Source organism: Quercus suber, unplaced genomic scaffold (assembly GCF_002906115.3).
Source record: "Quercus suber isolate HL8 unplaced genomic scaffold, Cork oak 2.0 scaffold_84, whole genome shotgun sequence".
NCBI lineage: Eukaryota > Viridiplantae > Streptophyta > Magnoliopsida > Fagales > Fagaceae > Quercus > Quercus suber.
In genome coordinates, this window is record NW_027069549.1 from 171,564 (window position 1) to 193,938 (window position 22,375).

Genomic DNA, 22,375 nt, shown 5'->3' on the forward strand with positions numbered 1-22,375 from the left:
AGAATCTAAAGCTTCTTTTTTTTTTTTTTTTTTTTTTTTTTTTTTTTAGTGTGTGTGTGTGTGTGTTTTATTTTCATTAAATGTTTTTTTATAGTTCTTTTTTTTTTTTTAATGTTCTTGAAAGCTTATATTTGCTTTTACATGCAGTTGGAAGGATAATGAGTTGAAAGATTTTTGTTGTTGTGGATGATAGTTTTTTGTGTTTGCAAGAGGGTGTAATTGGTATGAGTGTTGTTATTTGATAATACTCTTTTATATCTATGATTTTCTTATATTTGCAAAGGACATGTTATGTTGATATGATGCATATTGATAATACAACTATAATGATGTAAGTTGATTTTCTCTTAATATGCTCAATATTGACTATAATTATCATCTTCTCCTGGAATTTCTAATGTCTTTTTATTATTTTTGGTTGTTTTGTATGTAGGTTGTTGGTTTTCTGATCTGGTGCATATTAAAGGCCTTTTGGTGGAATATATTCCTAGATTTGTGAAGGATAGATAGTTTTTGTTTTTTTAAAAACTAAATATTCTTTTTATTAATGGCATGGTGTTTAGCATATGATAACTTAGCATATAGTGATATGGATGCTTTTGAAATATCATGTTAGGATGGTCTTTTTTTTTTTTTGAAGATTATAGTTGCACAGATGACAAATGTGGATTTAAGAATTGTATTTTGAACAAGTATTAAAGCTATAAACAAGGAAGTATGAATGGATAGATTTAATTATGTAAAGCTTTAATTTGAGCAATTGCTAATCACAGGTGGAATTAGAAGCATGAACAAATGAGTATATTATTATTTTTGTTTACTTGATTGTTGGAGATTTGAGCAGATGTGAGCACTTGATAATGCAATTTGTTAGATCCCAAGCCAAAAAAAAAAAAAAAAAAACCTTCACTTGAGCTCAAGTTTAAGCTTGATATTAAGCTCGAGCTTGACCTAATTAATTTATCAAGCTAAGTCAAGCTGAACTCAAGCATTTTGGTTTTCCCACGAGCTCGAGTTCAAACATTGTATTTAGGCTTGTCTCGAGCTTAAACCAAGCTTAAGCATTTGATTTTTACCAAGCCAGGCTTAAACAGACACTACTCGGTAGAGCTTGGCTTGAGTATGGTGAGAGAAGGCCATGATTGCCTTGGAGGATGGAGGTAGAGAGCAAAGATTGTAGTGATACCAAATACTACACCAAATCTAGAGCTATTGTTGGAGCTCTTTGCACACCCACTAGAACCCTTAGATTACATTGTGATTCGGTAAACACTGGACTCTAAATCCTCTTTACTAGCATCAAACTCTTCCAAATCTAGGACTTGTTCATTTGTTGCAAAGAGATATAGGGCAGATTTGGTGGAATTTGTTGACTTTACGAGAGAGAGAGTTGATCAATTGTTTGTGAAAAATTGGGGAAAAGAAAGAAATTGATGATAAAAGAGAGAAAGATTAAGGCTTCTCAAAGAAGCTTCAGTCTTTCCAAGAGAGCCTAAGAGTTTTAGGTTGCAGACTGCAGAAGATAGACATTGACTTATTGAGTGACGGCCGAGAATTTTAGTTTGAATAGAACTAAATTGGGTTTTTTTTTTTTGTTGAATAATAGAACTGAATTGTGAAGTTTAGGCAAAGAGGAGAAATTAATTAAAGAACTAGAAAATTGGATGTGAAGTTATAGTGTATTCAAATAACTAGAAGGGAAAGGATACTTATTAATTAGTAAATGACTAAACTGTAACACACAAAAAGGAATAGGAAAAGACTACAAAAGGACACCTAAGATGGTAAAGTCTAGCTGTCCATAATATGAATGAAGTACTACTATACTAGAACTCTAGAAGTGAAAATTGAAAGGTCTAGAAAAAGCATGAATTAATAGAAATGAAGTCCCAGATGAATAATAATATTAAAATAGAGTGTAATGGGGAGATGAAAAGGTAAGGGAAGAAGAAAGGTTGAAGAAAGTGTAAATATTTAAAAAAATAAGTGAATGTAAAAAAAATTATAGGAAAATTGGAATTAAAAAAGAAATATATAAGATGTTAAAATCGACAAAGATGAATATGTAAAGTCAATAATCTATTTATATATATATATATATATTGTAAAAAAATATAGGAATATATAATAAATAATTATTATGTGGCAAATGACGTGGCGATGAGGTGGCGCAACAAAAGTTCAGCAGCAATAAATGTCACGCTTCAGCTTTTAGTAATATATAGAATATAGATGAAGGAGACTTCAGAGGTAATAAACAATCATAACTAATCTTTAAATAAATAGTTTATTCACTTTCACATACAAACATGACAGAAAATTTAAAAGCTAAATTTTTTACTTTTTATAACAAAATATGAAAAACTTTGTATTTTTTATGTATGATCTGACGTTTTGGCTCTTTATGAGAATAATAAATGTAATCCATACAAATTCCATACAAATTCCATTGTTTAAGTCTATAAAAATTATCTATACATATGATTTGTGTGTGATAGCTTTCTATTGTGTGTAAGTTTTATAAACAGCTTTCTGCAACTGTTAATATATTCTTGGTGTTAATGAGTAATCTATACAAATTCCATTGTATAAGTCTATGAAAATTGTCTATACATATAATTGTAGTGTGTGAGATTAGTCTTTGTTATGAACTTAATTTGACCAAACTTTGGCTGTGGGTATTTCTTGGTTTGTCTTAATTGAAAGCATTGTGATTCATAATTTTTTTTAGATGCCAAACCAGTAGCATTCTTTGTGAAATAGGCAGTGTATATGGAGAATGATGATTTAATATATCAAGAAAACAAACTCTGACACAATAGAAACATTTAAGCATAAATTACAAAAAAAAAAAAAAAAAAAAAAAAAAAAAGTGTTTTCTGGGTTGATGTTCTGGGTTTTTTCTTTTCTGGTTGGCCTGCTTGTGTTTTATGGGTTACTGTTCTGGGTTTCTGTGTTGGTTTGTGTTGAGTTTTCTTTTCTGGGTTGCTATATTTTCTGCTTGCTGCACATTTTCTGGTTGCTGTATTTTGTGATTTCTTCCTGCATGTTACTGCATTTTCTGGTTTCTAGGTTGCTGCATTTTCTAGTTGCTGCGCATTTTCTAGTTGTTGCACATTTTCTGGTTGCATTTTCTAGATGCTGCGCATTTTCTGGTTGTTGCATTCTATGATTTCTTCCTACGTGTTGCTGCATTTTCTGGTTTCTAGGTTACTGCATTTTGTGATTTCTTCTTGCATTCTGTGATTTATGGTGGAGAGAACTCGAGTCTCTAATACTTGAGTTCCACGTGGATTAAAATACTCCACCTCAACTACACACTAATGGAAATCGAGTCTTTAAAACTTGATTTGATACAATGAAATCGAGTCTAACAGACTCAAATTGTTAGATACCAAATTAGTTTCAAACCTTAGCTAACTAATAAAATAGTTTGGCTCTTATAGTTATTTAAAAAAAAAAAAAAAAAAAAACCCTAATTTTAGAGGTTTGATTGTTTTAGTTTGTACATGATGGAATATTGTTTTTCTATTGTTCTTGTGAATTTTTTGGAGTTTTCAAAGGTAATGAAGTTAAATTGTTCAATTTTTTATTTATATTTTCAAGATTTTTTTTTTTAATAAATACAATTTTGCCAAGTGTCTAATTTTATGCTTTGTCTCGCTTATTGGTTCATTCTAGATCTTTGTATGATTTTTTTTTTCCTTTGTGGATTTGTAGAAAGTTTAATTCTTGATGTGTATAATATAGATTAGCTTCCTATCGAATTTTCAATATAATTTGTGATAATATTGCTATGCTTTCATTTGCTATGCCTTAAAAACAAGGTACATAGTTGGCTATACCTTAGAAATTTAATGGGAATGTTAATAGTAATTGTATGGAGTTATAAAATTATTTATTTTTTTGGCTTAAGCTCAAATAGCCAATGTTAATGTATTTAGTGGATGACAATCTTTTGAATTCTTAGTTATTATTAACACTGATATTACAAAATGATATTATAATGATTCACTTCCCTCACCTTGTCAATTTAAGTTTGATCAAATCCTTATTTTAGTTTAATTAAGTGTACTTATTTGGTTATAGGATGGAATCAAAAATATTGAAAGCTTTGTCAAGCTCTCCTTTGATAAGAACTTTCTCATCCAAGTGAGAGCAATAAAGCTGGACACCCCTGCAGAGCCGCACTATAAGTTCAACATCATTGCCATTCATGATCCGCCTCAAGAAAATCCATGAAAATGAAGTTCAAAAAGAACTATATAATGCAAGACATCAAATAGATACATTATTCATATATAATGTATCACTTTGTCTTTTCATATAACTAAATGAAGTCACCAAAACATTACCTCATTTTTGTTACTCCATTATGTACCTATTATTAGAAATCAACATTTTGGGTTTCTTTTTGCACATCATATATACTTATCATATGGTGCTTTTCAAAGCACATGTATATATTTGAAGTATGTAAATCATATATACTTATGATATCATCCACATGTATATATTTGAAGTATGTACAACCTATATACTTATACTATGGTGCATTTCAAAGCACGTGTATATATTTGAACTTTGTTAATATATTATGTTATGATGTATTATATTAGCTATTATAATCTTTGTATTTCTTTCAGATGCGATCAATTTAATGTCCCTTTTGATGATAAAATACATATGCACTTTAAAATTTACTTTAAAAATCAATTGATTTATATTTTGTCTTCATGTTAAAAATATAATTAAAATTTAAACTTAATTACTTTTTTTTTTTACTAAAGCCAGCACGTGCCTTGCACATGCAGCCCTACCTAGTAGTCTACAAAGTCACAATCACGAGAGAGAGAGATTATTTATGTTGTGCATAGCCAAATGGGCTTTTCTTTGTTTGTTTTTCAAAGATTGTTGTTGGGCTCTCATGGGCTTTTCCCTTTTTTTTTTTTTTTTTTAATAAAATTTAGGGTGTTCAAATTATTTAGGGTGGACAAAATAAAATAATTATAAAAATATTATATATAATTTTTTTTTTTTCAGGGCAGGGCCTGCCTTCCACGTACAACAGCCTAAAACTAAACAACACGCAATTGATAGGAGCTATTGAATGTGTAGGTGACATGATTTCAAAGTTAGCAACAAAGAGTTATAATTAGGAGTAGATATCATAGTTTAAAAATTCTTTAAAAAAAAGCAAAAGAGCAAGTTATTTATTTATTTTTTATTTTTATCAGCAACAGAGCAGTTTTTATATGGGCTTTTATTTTTATATAACCTTACAGTTACAAGCACACATGGGCGTTGCCCCACACTCCCTGAGTTTTTCAAGGACCCAAAAAGATGAGATAAAAGAAATTGCCCCCATGCAGGATCGAACTACAGACCTTCAGTTTACAAGACTGACGCTCTACCACTGAGCTATAGGGGCCGGACATTTCTGAAAGGAAGAATTATTTTACATACTTGTCATTGACTTAGTGAACCATGCATTTACTTTTACAATTAAATGCTAATACCATCAAATTCACCCAACTCAATTTTCATTTAGATATGATAGCTATCTCGGGAGTTTGGAGACTCATGCTTATGGACTCCACTGTACTTTTGGTACTATTCATGATCTCACTACACTATTTAAAATTAACTTTTACATTTATGTACAGTACTTTCAACAAAAATTTTCAGTTTCAGCGAAATAAGCGGATCCCAAACAGACCCTAATTCTCTTTCTCTACTTCTAATATTTGATTCGACCTATTTTTAAATATAATAGCATTCAAAATTATGGTCTTATAATTTTGTAGTTTTCTTCTTTTTTTTTTTTCTTTTTTTTTTTAATTCGATAGTACGACAATAGGGAATAAAGAATCAAATCCTAATTCTTTTTATAAAGGAAAATATAATATCACTAAGTTATAAGACTTTTAGTAATCTATATATATATATATATAATAGGTGAAGCAGAGAGAGTGTGAAATTGAATTCCAAATTAGTACTCTAATTTTATGCCATGTGTCTAGAATCTGAAATTGAAATTGAATTTTGCATCATGTGGCTAAATATATGTAGACTCATTCTCATTAAAACCATTTTTATGTATCGGGTCAAGTAAGTTACTGTACAAATTAAGTTTTTTCTTGATTTTGCAGTCAAACGTGAAAACCAAAGAGATTAATATTAGTGATAAGAACTCATCATGTGGCTAAATGTATGTGGGCTCATTCTCATTAAAACTACTTCTATGTATCAGGTTAAGTTAGTTACTGTGCTAATTAAGTTTTTTCTTGATTTTGCAATCAAATGTGAAAATCAAAGAGATTAATATCGGTGATAAGAACTTGGTTTGAGTACATTGCATAATTTCCAAAAAGATAGCAAAGGCAGAGTTTGCATCTTTGTTATAAATTGCTTACAAAGTTTGCATCTTTACATTTGCACTGAGTTTCGGATTAAAGTGTTTTATTCTTGGTTCTGACACTAAGTTTTGTTTATTATTCACTTACAAAGTTTGCATCTTTACATTTGTTATAAATTGCTAATATGTGATTAGATGCATATTATGCCTAAAATTCATTATCCTTATATTTGGCTTTTTGTTTAGGTTTGGCATCTATAACAATGAAGAAAGCACTGCTGTGAAACGATGGATGATCCTTTTTGCAAATATCACTAAGTTATAAGACTTTTAGTAATCTATATATATATATATATATAATAGGTGAAGCAGAGAGAGTGTGAAATTGAATTCCAAATTAGTACTCTAATTTTATGCCATGTGTCTAGAATCTGAAATTGAAATTGAATTTTGCATCATGTGGCTAAATATATGTAGACTCATTCTCATTAAAACCATTTTTATGTATCGGGTCAAGTAAGTTACTGTACAAATTAAGTTTTTTCTTGATTTTGCAGTCAAACGTGAAAACCAAAGTGATTAATATTAGTGATAAGAACTCATCATGTGGCTAAATGTATGTGGGCTCATTCTCATTAAAACTACTTCTATGTATCAGGTTAAGTTAGTTACTGTGCTAATTAAGTTTTTTCTTGATTTTGCAATCAAATGTGAAAATCAAAGAGATTAATATCGGTGATAAGAACTTGGTTTGAGTACATTGCATAATTTCCCAAAAGATAGCAAAGGCAGAGTTTGCATCTTTGTTATAAATTGCTTACAAAGTTTGCATCTTTACATTTGCACTGAGTTTCGGATTAAAGTGTTTTATTCTTGGTTCTGACACTAAGTTTTGTTTATTATTCACTTACAAAGTTTGCATCTTTACATTTGTTATAAATTGCTAATATGTGATTAGATGCATATTATGCCTAAAATTCATTATCCTTATATTTGGCTTTTTGTTTAGGTTTGGCATCTATAACAATGAAGAAAGCACTGCTGTGAAACGATGGATGATCCTTTTTGCAGGCTGCAAAGGAACTTAGTGATCAATGGAATCTCACGCGAATTGGAGAGGACTCGGCTGTAGATGTCTGGATGACAGATGTGAGTTACAATATTTTTAAAATTTTCAGTGAAGGTAAAAGTTATGAACAATGTAAATTTTTCAGAGAGAAATTTATTATTCTATATTTACACAAGTTTGGTCGCTTTCTTGGAGTGGATCACTCCACCCTATCTTTCTACTAGAATTTTTTATTCAGATTGTTACAATTTAATCAGAAATTTTATTTAAATTTTTCTATTGTTGTTACTATCATATATTATCATTCCAATTGTTCAATTAGAATCTGAAATTAGAGTCCAATTTTACTATACACGTGTACAATCTAATTATTTTTAATTTTGCTGTCATGTGCAGAAGCCAATGAGATGAAATTAATAACACATTAAACACTCATGCTTTGGGAATCGATAATACCAATTTAAATCCATTGAACTTGCTTCGTGATAATACAACTATGAAGGATATATAAAAACACGCACAAACCTATCTCTCTATAAAAAGAGATTGGAGAGAATTTCTTTTATCAGCCATGAAACTTCAGATGTTTTTTCTTCACACAAATGTCCATCATGTTACAAAATGACCCATCGTAAAACTACAAAATGAGTACAACTCTGAGAGTTTTTTTTTTTTTTTTTTTTAATTTTTAAGCTGCGAAAATTTCAATCACCAATAGAGATTGAAGATTCAAAAGCGTGAATGGATCTTTTGGATAAACATTGTCACCAAGGTTCATCTTTCTGTGTAAAATATATATACTGCTAAATTTTGTTAATGAAATTTTCTGATTAATAATACGAATTTAGACTTAACTGAGCCTTTTAAACATAAATAAACTCATAATTAATAATATATCCATTCCGCACGGGGCTACATACTAGTTTTGTAATAATTCATATATTTTGAACAATGAATCCATATGATATTAAGGGTATTATATAAATTTGTGATTCATGGGATTAAGAACTATTTAATGCTTGTCATAAAAATATTAAAGCCTTTATTGTATATAGTTATCAAGAAAATATTGTAAAGCCTTTATTGTATATAGTTATCAAGATAACATTAAAGCCATTTAGTTGGAGGGGTGGAAAAGTGGGGGAGTAAAAAATAGTAGAAGAATAGAAAAATTTTAATTTCCCTCTTTTTTGTTTGGTTGGGACTTAGGAGTAAAAAAGAGAAGGAATAGAAAAAGTGAGTTTGTAGATATTTACACATATACCCTTGTTAAAAAATGATATCCAATTAAAACCAAAAAAGTGATAAACAACCAAAAAAAAAATCAATCACCTAAATTTATTAAAAAATAAAAATCATGTTAAAAAAAAAAAAAACACACGAAAGAAAGCAAAAGAAAAAAAAAAGTATATGAGCACTGGACAAAACCTGCCCAGTAAATCAAAAGAAAAAAGAAAAGAAGAAGAAGAAGAAGAAGAAGAGGCAACATCCAGGAGGAAGGGAAAAAAAAAGTGAAGAAGAGAAATGTGGACGAAGCCCATGTGCGAAGTGTGCAACTACACAAGGGTATTTTTGTCCAAAAATGATTTCTAATTTCTTCCTTCAATTTTCTCCCCATTTTAGGGAGAAAACTTTTTAATGAGTCCAGTGAGAAAACACCTAGGCCCTACCATTTATTTTTCTTCCTCCCCACCTAACCAAACACACTCCAAAAAAATTTCATTCTCATTTTCTTTTCAAAGTTTTTCATCTACTCTACTTCCCCTTCAAACAAACACACCTTAAGAGAAGAGAGTGAAAATGACCCCATAAAAAGGTTGTCCACAAGCTTAATTATCAGGTATTTGGAAAATCCTCCTACTCATGACAAAGTTAAAACAAATTTGGATGAATTTTGTTTGAAGATACAAATGAAGCATGGATTGGCATTATGGTGCGTAGTGGCAAGGGGAAGTGATGGCAGCTTTGTCTAAAAATTATCATTGCATGCCTTCAACAGTGGTGATGCTGGAGATGCTAGTAGCTCGGAGGGCTTACACATGATTATTCTCCTCTTCAAGGGCGGAGTTACATTGCTACTTGGCCCTCCCAAATTTTTTTTTCCTCCTACAACTATACTAGTAATAGGATATAGCCCTACCAAAAAATTAGAACTAGCCCCTCCAATTATTTCTAAGATTTCTAGTTTGTCCAATGGATTTCTAGTTGGCCTCTTCAGTTGTCCAAAACTTTATTACTGGTCTACCCCAATTATTCCTAAGATTTATAGTTAGTCCAAAGGATAATGACTAACAATTGGTCTTCTCAATTTTCTAAAAAAATTGTAATTAATCCAATAGATAATAACTCACTCTCTAGCATCATTGTCAACCCATTTCCTAACATAATTTCAATTTTTTTTTTCATCTTTAGGTACCTACAGAACTTTGTTGTAGCTGCTAGTGCTAGCCCATTGCCCCATTTTCTTTCTTCTCAACACAAAAACTCTTATCTCAACCAAAACTATTAATCCATTTTTTTAATCTTGGTACAACATCATCTTCTTGACTCTTTAAAGAAGTGAATATGCAAGTGCATTTTCTTCTCTCTTTCTTTCATCAATCATCATTATTATTTTACCATTAGTATTATTTTTGTTTCTTTCTTTTGCCACTATGTGTGTGTTGATATGCATATGGGTATTTAAGATTTGTTATTCACTTTTTTGTATTGCTGTTGTGGCCACCGAGGAATGCGTATATGTGCTAGTACTTGGGCCCTCAACTTATTTGTTTGTGGGCTTAATCTCAATTCTACTAATGGGGCTCCAACCTTGACCTAGCTAGCCTCTCCCAAGCTCTTAACTCTCACCCTCTTCCCTGCTTCCCCCACCTTTCTTCCCTAGTTCCTCTAGTTCGTTTTTCTCTTATCACTCTCTTTCCCTATTTTTTCCAACCCCTAAAGCCATTGCTTAGACCTCCTTTTATATCCCTCAGTGAGTGGGGTGGCCATCATTTTTATTCCCAATCACTCACATATTCCCATATCTCCCAGAATCCCAAGGGATCCTCACGAATTCAGAGGATTCCCTTGGAACTTGTTCCAGATACCGGATAGAGCTCAGTAGTGGATTCCTTTCATAATCATTAACTCTTGGTTACCGACCTCTTAAGGACTGCGTATAGACTTCTTTCATGACCAGTTCAGACCCCCTCCTTCTAAAGGACCCCTCGGGAAGGGCCGCACTAACTCCCGATACTTGGCCAGTGATCAGGTCCATTATGATGAAGCCTCGGAGTAACCTTTCCATTGTGTATCAGGCCCACATCACTTAATGGGCCTTGGACTTCATGTTGGACTTTGCCTTGATGGTTGGTCTGGTTCATCAGGCCCGATTCACCCACAGCTATCTTTATTCCATTAAAGATCGTTAGGCATAATTTTGATGCAAAATGTTCTTTTATGGATTTTTTTTTTCTATTTGTCTATAATAAACTATATAATTTTTGTATGCTCATTAATATTTAAGAATATAACAATATATCAAAGTTAATAATTTTGTATTCAATATGAACTTTGGTTAATATATTAATACTACAATTCGACCCCCCAAGTAAAAATTTTAGGCTATGCCCCTGCTCCTCTTTCATCCATTGGACATTTTGTTAAAAATACAAAATCTATTGCCGATTCCTTAGTGAACAATTCCTTCTCTCATGCTAGCTGGTAGGGTAATATTGTAACTCATGCCTTAAGCAAGAGAGTTAAGCATTCTTTTTCTTTATTGGTTTGAATATAGTCTATTCCTTTAGACATCTTTAGTATTCTTGTTTCTGATTTTGCAAGAACTAAATAAAACTTTACCGATTTGATTCTAAATAAAAAAGGTATATTTGGAAAATGTGCAAACGTAAAGAATACATACTTTGGCAAGAACGTGTGAAGATATTAGTTTAAACATAGTTGGAATATAATTAACAACATGATAATGAAAATCTTGTTTCAGTTGCTTGTGAGTTGTAATGCACCAGTGGTGCTTAGGAGGATATCATGATTGGGTTAGAATGCTGAACTTTGCCTTTTGTGTGATTATTTGGTAGGTGATGCTTGACTTCATGAGGAACTTCGAACTTAAACAATAAGATACAAATGTCAGCCAGGTTAGAAATAGAAGCAAATTCCTGCCCATTTTTATAGTTGAAGATCCAGAAGTCAAGCATCTGCTACCAAACCACAAAGATTGCTCGATCAATCATCTCATTCTCACCATTTCAAAAACCCACTCAATCACTCATTCACAAATTTCTCAATTCTCACACTCTTCTTCCTTTCTTTTTTGGCTTTTGCTTAGAATTCTCACACAACTTGTTGCAACAAATAAAATATTAATGCGATATATTAATATATTTAAGTCTTTATTGCAACAAAAAATAATATAGGCACAAATTTATGTTTATTGCAACTATAATGTTTCTTTGTTGCAAAATAGTTTTTTTCTTGCAGTGAATCTTCTATTTCCCATTGTTTCTATTGACTTATCAAATAAAAAATTAACAATAAAAGAAATTAGTTCTAATTAGCTTAATTGATAAAGCGTATATTTGACGAATAATGTAATTATGTTCGAATCTTGTCAACACTAAAAAGATATCCATTAATGTCTTAACCTGATTATAGAGTAATTTTTTAAATAAATGTCATAAATTTTAAACCCTATTATCTCTATAATTATATAAAAATAATACATTATTAAAATAAAAGGAAAAAACAACTAGGCAGTGTATATGGTTACATGCAACGAACATCCAACAATATGATTTCCACTATTCCTTCTGATACATAAAGAAGCTTATCTTTCTTTACATTTACACCTCCAAATTTTATTGGTGAAATGTTGAAGACAACACAGAATTTAATATATAAATTCCCTGACTAAAAGGGACTGTTTCTCTTTTACTATATCGACTTGCTAGTTGCAAGTTTAAAAAACTAGGAGAAAATGAACGAGACTGATCGTGGCTATCAGTATGGATATCATAAATAAGAGTCCAAAAAAGAAGAACTGCTCGTTTGTATTGGGGAATACTCCCACAGTATTTTTGGAGACCAGAAACGCTTTGGCTGGAATTTGCAATAAAATACTTAATTAGAGAGAGAGAGAGAGAGAGAGATTGGTCAGCATGAACAAGTTGCCTGGCAAGTTGAGTGAGCAAATAAGAGCGTTGTAAACATTCATATATGAACTGGTTGTGGCGACATAGGGAAAAAGAAGAAGTTGTGGCCATCAGCCACACCTAATCTAAAACCAATTAATGGGTTGTTTATGAGCTTCTGTGACTCCGTCACCAGTTTTGATAGAAATCACAATATTGTATCAATAAAAATAAAAATATCTACTTGAAATTCTTCTCTCTCTCTCTCTCTCTCTTTTTCTTTTTTTCTTTTTTTTTTTTTAATTTAAATTAAACCAAGAGACAAATCTTTACAAAATCTAAAAACTTGCTATGATCTAAGCTTTCGTTTGCAGCATGTTTTAACAATGTATATAATTTTGTCTTCCTATCCTCGTTTTCGTTCTTTATTTGATTTTTAGGATAGGTTTGAGTCTTTGAGATAGCTTATTTTATTAGTTTATTTGTATAATAAATAAATTTTTTTTTTAAAGTAGTAAACAGAGTTGGTGAAAATAAACTAGATTTTAGTCTTGTCCAAACACAATCATCATGAAAATATCTCAATTTGACAGTGTTTATACACGGGTACACTCCACTGTGATTATCAAATAATAATATAGATATATGGTTTCTGTTGGTCACAGACCTTAAGATATATATATACACATATATATACACAGAGATGAAGTTGAAGTAGAAGAAAGAAAGAGATCAGCATTCAGCTCTAGTCCGCGTTCCTACCACATGCTAGAACGTGGCCTAAGCTTTTGCTTGCCTCTGGATGAGAAAACTCAGAAAAAGTAGCTGAAAACATATTAAAAGGTGATCAATGGTCATCTCAATCTTCCATTGCCCAACCAAATTTTTTCCATTTTTCTTTGCCATATATGCACTGTGGTAACTGGTAATTACTATAGAGTTCTAACTTCTAATCAAGGGCTTGACTGGTCCTTGTAATATGTTTGAGTACTGATGGTATATGTCTCTTCATTTATTGTTTTTTGATTGATGTAATTGTTTGATCTTAATTAATTTCTTTATTCTCTATCCAAATTAGTTTTTTTATGGATTAGCCTTTAAATTATTCCTCTATATATGAAACAAGGAGACAACTTTACGTGCTTTCGTATTAAAGCCTTGGCCTAGATCACAAAACATCATCACAAATTTGTCAAGTAGGGTTTTGTTAATGCTTGGTAAGTTTCTCCGTTAAGCTTGTGCCCCAAATCATTTAATGTAAGGCAAGACTGAGAGTATAATAATACACAACATGCAATATATAGAATCCATTTTGATAAATTGCGTGTAAGACATAGACAATTTGACTTTGAACATTTTTTTTTTTTTTTCAACTTTGAATCATGCGAGTCCTACTAATTTATTTATTCTTAATGTGTATAGGAATTAACTCAGAATACTCCAGAGAAGAATCTATTATTAAGCATGCTGCTGGTGCAAGGCAGACGATGTCATGACTAGATGACAGATATTTTGTTAATTATAATTGAACAACACAATTATACATAAGTAAGAGCATCTCCAAAACAAAAAGCTAATTTTATTTCTATCCAAATTTTGGACAATAACTCTCTCTTTTATTTTATATAACTAGTCACTTTTGCAAATCTTTTTTTTAGTTAAACTCTCTTTTAATATTTTAACTAGTCACTAGACAAAAGCAACCTATTTATAATTTCTCTATTTCATTTTAATAAATTTTTTATTATTTTTCTCTTCCAAAATCTTTTAATTTATCAGTTCTTATATCAGCCTTCTCCATTCCATTCCTCAAACCAGAGAAAGAGACCCAAGAACCTCAGTAGAAGTCAATGTTCACTGTGCAAGGTCTCAATCATCCCTCCAGACTCTTCATCAAGGCCCTTAAAGATCTTGATCACGACCGAAAGAAGACTAAGAACATCAAAAACATCTTCATTGATGATGATGTCAAGGTCACCAAGGTCATAAAGCCTTGGCCTAGGTCACAACTGGGTTATCAATCAGTTACGAGACTCTATGGAAATTTTGGTACGCAATTAGAACCCTAATATCAAAGAGAAAATACATGTACATGTTATTAAGAAACTACATCTAAAGTGATTGTGTGTAGATATGTTTATAGGACATGAGTTGTTATTGCATACTCTAAGAATATACTCCCTCCCTCTCATAGAAGGGTGTGTCCTATGATGGGTGTGACCCACCCCTCTGTGAGAGGGAGGAAGTATATGTAAGATTATATCCCCTTTAGAAGAATTTATGTGGTCCACATTTGAGTGATAAATGAAAAACTCATGTATTTAAGTTTTCTATTTATGAAAGTTACATATTAGGTGTAACATTCTATAAGTAACTCTCAATTGGTATAACCCATTTGGTTAATAAATACCATGAAGTTACAAATTTTAAACTCTTTAATGAAAGCATAGTTATGGAACAAATGTTAATCTAAAAGGGTCCCAATATATATAGCCTGTGTCTTCATAAAAAAAAATATATATATATATATATATATGTGTAATAGTTGGAGGTATGAATTTTTTTTTTTTTTTTTTGCCCCTATTCTAAATTTATCTTACATTTAATATCATAGTCATCCTTCATGCTATGTTGTTTAGTGATTTTAGTTTGAGAAATTTCTATCATTTCCAATCACGGTATATCTATATCATCTATGGTTAAAGCCTGTTTTCTCTAATTTAATGTTGGGGTGAAGTTAACATTGTTTTGGATGTCATTATAGAGCATGTGGACCACGGAAGTGTGGAACCTTGTAAACATGTTTTGTTTTGCATCCTTTTTTTTTCTTTTTTCTTTTCGGTATTTGTGCAACGAATTACCAATGCGTTTTGAAATTGGAAGTATCAATTTGAAATCTTCATGATTATTATCTATATAGAATTAGATAGGTTCAATGGTAGATACGTTGTATCTATTTTTATTTTTTATTTTTTTTTGTTACATGTGCGACATGAGGACTTTGTTTTTTCTAATCTTAAATTGTCCACATCTAGTATTTTACAATAAGCCAATGTGGACTAGTGGATAATCTAATTAAAATACATGCTAGGACACTTAAAGTGTTAGTAAATGTGATATTGTTATTCATCAAGTTCGAGTACTTATGTTTATTTCCTGCATATAAAAGTCTTAATTATTTGGCAAATGTTTGTGGCAATATGGTGGCCAATATGACAAACATGCCTCATCTTGATATTTGTACAATTTTCAATCATGAATTGCTTTAGAGACCATTTTTTTTTATCAATATATTTGGCATAATAACACTAATGATCTTTATGTTTTGGAGACCATAAATTTTTAAAATAAATTATAGGGATAAATGTGTTGCATGTAATTCTGCAATTATTTCATAAAGCTTACTGTTACATATGAGATTTGAAATTAGTAATTTGATTATGTGTATTTTAGGTATCTTTGCCCTTATCTTGTTTTGAAATATTATTTCATGCCATTTTTTAGTGCATATTGTCATGATCAACAGTAGGGTTAGTTGATCTTCATGACACCATTTAAAGTAGTGAATATCATGATGACCTGGGAGAGACCAAAGCATCTTAAGTCATGTTGATAATCACACACACACACACACACACACACACATATATAATACTTCGTTCATAATAGAGACATCTAAGTTGCAATTAATTCATGAAGATAGTGACCATGCCCCATAAGGAGCTTATTATTTTTATGATTTAATTGGAATAAGAGATGGTGAATGTAGCATAAAGATGAGAATTTTCCTAGGCCAATAGGCATGGAAAATTTTATTCTTAGTGTTTATATTTACTAGTCTTATCAATAAGTTTTATAGTAAATTCATGCATGATGCACTTCTACCCATAGGAATGTTAGAATTTACTATTAAATTGACATTGGTTAATTTAGAAATAGAGTTTAAGTTTCAAAGCAACAAAGTTTATTTTATGTAGTGAACCACCCATCTCATTGAGTAAAATATGCCAAATGAGAAACTGAGTGCAAGATTGGAATGATCTAATTGCTCAAGAGTAAGAGTTTGAGAATTTATTCCTATAAAGTTAAAGGTTTTATGTAAGCTATTAATATTAATTTACAAGATCTGCTAAGATTTGAATTCCAATAAAAGTTTTAGGTTGCAAAAGGTAAGAATTAGGCACCCAGCTAATGGTATATAAAGGTTCTCTAATGTTCTTGCCTCATCTAATTTTACTGAGAACGTTATTGATCAGTGTATATACCTTAAGGTTAATGGGAGCAAATATATTTTTAGGCCTAAATATGGAGATGGGTTCAAGTTACACCTGCTGTAACTCTTGTAAAGTTACACCTTTTTTACACCGTAGATTTGTAAGCAATCTAACGGCTAAAAAAATATCATTAAATGTTATTACTTTCCATCTTATTCATAATTAATACTAGTATTTTCTCTCTCTTTTTATTTATTGTTTTTTGCTTGATTAAAGGGCACACTACCATATTTAACAACCTGCATTTCTTTACTTGAAAAAAATAAATAAATAAAGTTTTTGCTTGATTAAAGGGCAGCAATGAATAGTTGCTGCCCCAGAACTTGATTCTAAAAAGTGATGCAAGATTCTGAAAAGCAATGAATAGTTTCGAATTCCAATCATTCGGGCTAGTTCTCTAGAAGTGGTAATGTAATAATCCTACAGAAATGTGAAATGAACACCACAGTTTAGTGATGCACCATTGTAAGAAACATGAAATTTTTTAAAGATTAAAAGAAAATGATGCGTGCAGCATATATCTTTAAGAGTATTGTTGGATAAAATATGTATAGTCTTTTTCATTAAGAATTACGTGAAGTGCGATGCTTTGGTATGTTTTCTTTCGAAACATATTTAGCTTATATCATAGTGAAGCTGTCAAAATGCAAAATAAAATTTTTTGAAATATATTTAGTTTCTGTCTCTTCTTCTTGAGTTATTGCTGTAAGTTTTCCATTATCAATATGAGCTTCAAAATTTTCTTCTGTAACTTTTATCTAATTTATCTTACATGGTCTACTAGAAAAACAATAAATAAGGAGAGAGAAAATACTAGTATTAATTATGATAGAGATGGAAAGTAATAGCATTTAATGATAATTTTTTAGCCGTTAGATCACTTACAAATCTACGATGTAAAAAAAAGTGTAACTTTTCAAGAGTTACACCAAATGTAACTTGAACTCATATGGCATACTACTTTGAAGTAGTGATTTAGGTTTGCCATGTAAGGTATCATATATGCTATAAAGCTATAACACAAGCATTATGGATAGGTGTTGTTTATTTTATAATGAGACCTTTAAAGATTTTTAAATATAACTTGGCTATAATATTCTTCTCTAAGAATAATGATGGTGAAAACATATCGACATGAAGTAACTAAGAGGTTCTTGAATTAAAATTATTTAGCTAATATACGTTAATTTCATAACTAAAGGTTTGCGGACAAAGCACTATAAAAGTCTTTTGGACATATGGAACTTGTTAGCTCATTTGGTGTTCGATTTCTCTCTAATTATTCTATGTTTTGGACACATATTTGATTATTCTTGGTGAAGAAAGTATGTGTGTGTGTGTATATATATATATATTTGTGTGTGTGTGTGTGTGTATATATATATATGTATTAATTTGGTGCACATAAAGTGTAAGTATTAAGTAATTTAAGTTAGATATATTTGTGGAGATATATAAGGAGGATATATCTGTGAGGATGTATAAAGCAAGACCCGAATGGCTAATAGATAGTCCATTCATAAAGAATTAATGGCTCATAAAGTACTCGTGTATGAATTAGCATACATTATAATACATGGAAGGAGGTACTCATTATTTGTATGAGAGCATTTCACAACTAGTTGACATGGGTAATATCATGGTCATATTAAAGTGAAAATCCTTATCAAGTTATTTAAATGCCATGTATGCTGAGTGATAGATGAAAAAAATCATGTATTTAAGTTTTCTATTTGTAAAAGTTACATGTTAAGTGTAATGCTATATTGGTAACTCTCAATTGGTATAATCCATTTGATTAATAAATTTCATGAAGTTACAAATTTTAAACTCCTTGATGGAAGGAGAATTATGAAACAAATCTTTATCTAAAAAGGTCTATAGTCTAACCTATATGTATAGTTTGTCTCCATCAAAAAGATATACGTGTGTGATAAAGGCAATAGACTTGAACAACCCTTTTATTTATACATTATCTTTAGTCAGTTTTATAGTTTGAGGTATGTTTGTTTTCTTTCGCTAAAAATTTATCTTACATTATAGTATACAACAATTTTCCATTAGAGGACATGTTTAGGTTCTATTGGTGGGACCCACCGAAGTATATTTCCTTCCATTTCTCCCCTCTCTTCCTCCCTTTCCTTTCCCTTCCATCTCCCTTGTTTTTGCCAAATATAGTGTAAAATACGATATAGAAGCAATTATCTTCTTGGATATGCAATAGGATGGACCCCAACTTGCAATAATATTTATTTTCCAATGAGATCATGGATTAATTTTCGAATCATATTCTGTATCTTTTGCCTTCTTGCTCAACTTGTCAACTTGCATATACTTAATTAGATTAAATTATCTAATAAAAAATGGCATTCATATTAATATAATTTATATAGTGGTTCTATAACTTTTTAAAAAATATATATACATAAATTACATTATATCAGTGGACTAAGCCAAGTCGGTAGCTTGTATCCTTAATTTGTTCGAATTATATATAACGTATATCTTCTTTTTACAATTCCTAATGATCAAAGCTTTAACTCGTCCAGCTTTTTTTGAGATATTTAACTCATCCAGCTGACATCGAAGGGAAAAGAGAATATAATATTATTTGTGGTTATCATGCTTTAACAAGACACTTGATTGGTAGTAAAGCAAGTAAAATATCATTAGAAAGAGAGTGAAGAAAGATAAGGCTACCACAAAAATTCGGGTTGCTCGTCGGCATAAAGTGAGCAACATTTTATGCAAATTGACCTTTTTGCCTTTCATATACTGTAGTATAAGTTCGAGTTTGATTATGCCTTAGCCATATATATATATATATATATCTTCTTTCTTATACCATTTTTCTCTGCGTTCATTTGTATGTATGTTTGCATTTGCCCCCAATAAAATTTGTCAGTTGAAAATCTATGACAGTGTTCGAGAATTTGGATTAAAAATAACACACACACACATGTATATTTAAAAACATAAATTTGTTCGTTTATCTTACAAAAGTTGGGCTAAACAAATTAAATCAAGTTGGACTAACCTAAAATAATTGAACTTTTAAAATAATGTTTAACAAAATTTACGCATTAATTAGTCAGCATTTTTACCAAGAGAGTCAATACCGTACCGGAGGCTGTACCGGTTTGGCCAGCGATACGATATATTTCAGATACCGGTCGATACTGGTGTACCGTTTTGGGTTTACCGCTATTTTTTATATTATAAATATATATATATATATATGTGTGTGTGTGTATGTATGTGTGTGTGTGTGTGTGTGTGTGTGTGTGTGTGTGTGTGTGTGTGTAAAATATATATATATATATATGTGTGTGTGTGTATGTATGTGTGTGTGTGTGTGTGTGTGTGTGTGTGTGTGTGTGTGTGTGTGTGTGTATTATAATAAATATAAATTCACTATAAAACATTTCCTCAATTCAGAACTAATTATTCATGGTTTTAAACTTTAGTATCAATTAAAAGAAAAAAAAAACACTATAAAAAATAGAAAGCTTAAAAGTTACCATTGCATACAAAGAAAACAAATAATACTAATAAATTAATGTAAATAACTTACCATTCTGCCCTAACAAAATTTAAAAATTACAAAACTTTAAAAGAAAAAAAAAAAAAAACTTTTTTCTGTACCAACCGGTACGCCCAGTACTGGCTGGTATTGCTCGAAATTAGCCGGTATGGCCAGTACGGCCGGTATTTAAATTGGTACGAAACGTTGATGTTTCGATACCGGTATATATACCGGTACAATATTAACTACCTTGATTTTTATACTAAATTAATAAAATATAAAAAGAGATAATGAGATGTACACTTACTTTTATTATAAAAAGCCTAATTTTTTAATGTAAAGACAATTAATAATAAATATATTTTAGTAATTTAGATGCACTATCCGGTCAAATGCTAGTACTTAAGGTATAAAAATCAAACCCTAATGGGCTTAAAATGTGAACCCAAACCCACTAGACCCAATACATTGGCATCCCTAAGCAAAATTTCTTGCTTTCGTACCAAAGTAAAATGATACAAGATTGTGAGTTCCAGTTAACTCAACTGGTAAAGTCTCTGATAGTTGAATAAGAGATCTAGAGTTCAATTTCTACCTACACCAAGAACCGATCAATGTCTTAATCTGATGATAAAGAGTTATCATCAAAAGCAACCGATATAGGGTGAAACTCAATAAAAAAAATGATACAAGATTGAAGTGCTATCATCATGAGCAGCCGCCATAAATTGAAACTCTCTCAAATAAAAAAATGATACAAGATTGAAAGTTTTTCATTTGGTTTCCATTTTTCATACTTTTCTATTAATACAACTCAATTTTTGAGCAACGATGCCATAAAATTTTTTATATTTCTTTAAGAAGTAAGCCTTTGGCTTCGGTATCATACATTTTGAATACATTTTGCTCCACATTTTCCTAGTCTAACTAGTTTTGAAAGCAAGGCTTTTTCAGCTCTTTCTCCTTTTAGAGATTGACATTTGAAGAGTTTTTTGACATAAAAATAAATGTGATGAGAGATATAAGATCAAGTTTATGCATGTATTAAGATCAATCAAGACTATTGGCTAGACATTCATGACAAGTTTGAAAGTCTATTTACAACAATCAAACATAAGTTTCTAGATTTCGCTCGCACTTAGAATGTGCATATATAACAAGCTAAACTCGTAAATACACTATGTCATTAGTATGAAGGTACCAAACCAAACTTAATATGTGATATGATACAACATAAGCGATCAAATTTTTTGAGACTTTTTACTTTTTATGAGTTTTTGGATTTTTACTCACTCAAAACAGAAACAATAAAGCAAGATCAACAAACACAATGCATATAAATAGATACATGATGTACAAATGCATGAGGATGTAGCATTCAATGCATGAATAGTCCTACAAAGATCGAAAGAATTAGATTAAGGACCAAAAGAGTAAAAGCTCAATCATAGGAACCTTTTCTCATCCAAATGGAATGATTTTTTGGAGTAAGTGTCTCATGAGAAGTGAGACGAGAGTTAGAAGAATAAGAGCCGAAGATGCACATAAACAACGAGGTAAGAGTATTAACCATATGCTTCAACAACTTATCATTTTCAATCTAATCTAGTTTAACTTTATTAGCACAACTTCCAAGAAGCTCAAGTTTCTCCTTTCTTATGATTCTTTTAAGAGTTTGAAATTTAGAGCAATGAGGTATTAGATGACCAAAAGCACCACAATTGTGACAAACAATGTGTTTAAGTCCACTAGGCTTTTTAGGGAGGAATCTAGCAATATGGTTTTATTCTCTCTTCAACATGGAACATTGAGATCTAATATGATCGATCACACTATGATGATGGCAAGTAGGAACAAACTTAGATCCATTTAAATTCCTAGGATGAGACCTAAACGAAGGTTTTGGCTTAAGAATCTTTCTCTCCACTTTTTGGTTTCTTTTGTGTGGAGAAATATACACTGATTTGTTTTTAGAGGCAGAACTTACAATAGGCACAAAATCGGGTTTCACAACAT

The 22,375-nt window shown here is 30.7% G+C and overlaps 1 non-coding gene across 1 annotated transcript; it reads right to left on the minus strand.

Moving 5' to 3' along the window:
* Nucleotides 1-5,359: 5,359 nt before the first annotated feature.
* On the minus strand, nt 5,360-5,431 carry TRNAT-UGU (transfer RNA threonine (anticodon UGU)). Its single transcript has one exon. It is a non-coding gene; the product is annotated as a tRNA-Thr (tRNA).
* Nucleotides 5,432-22,375: the final 16,944 nt, after the last annotated feature.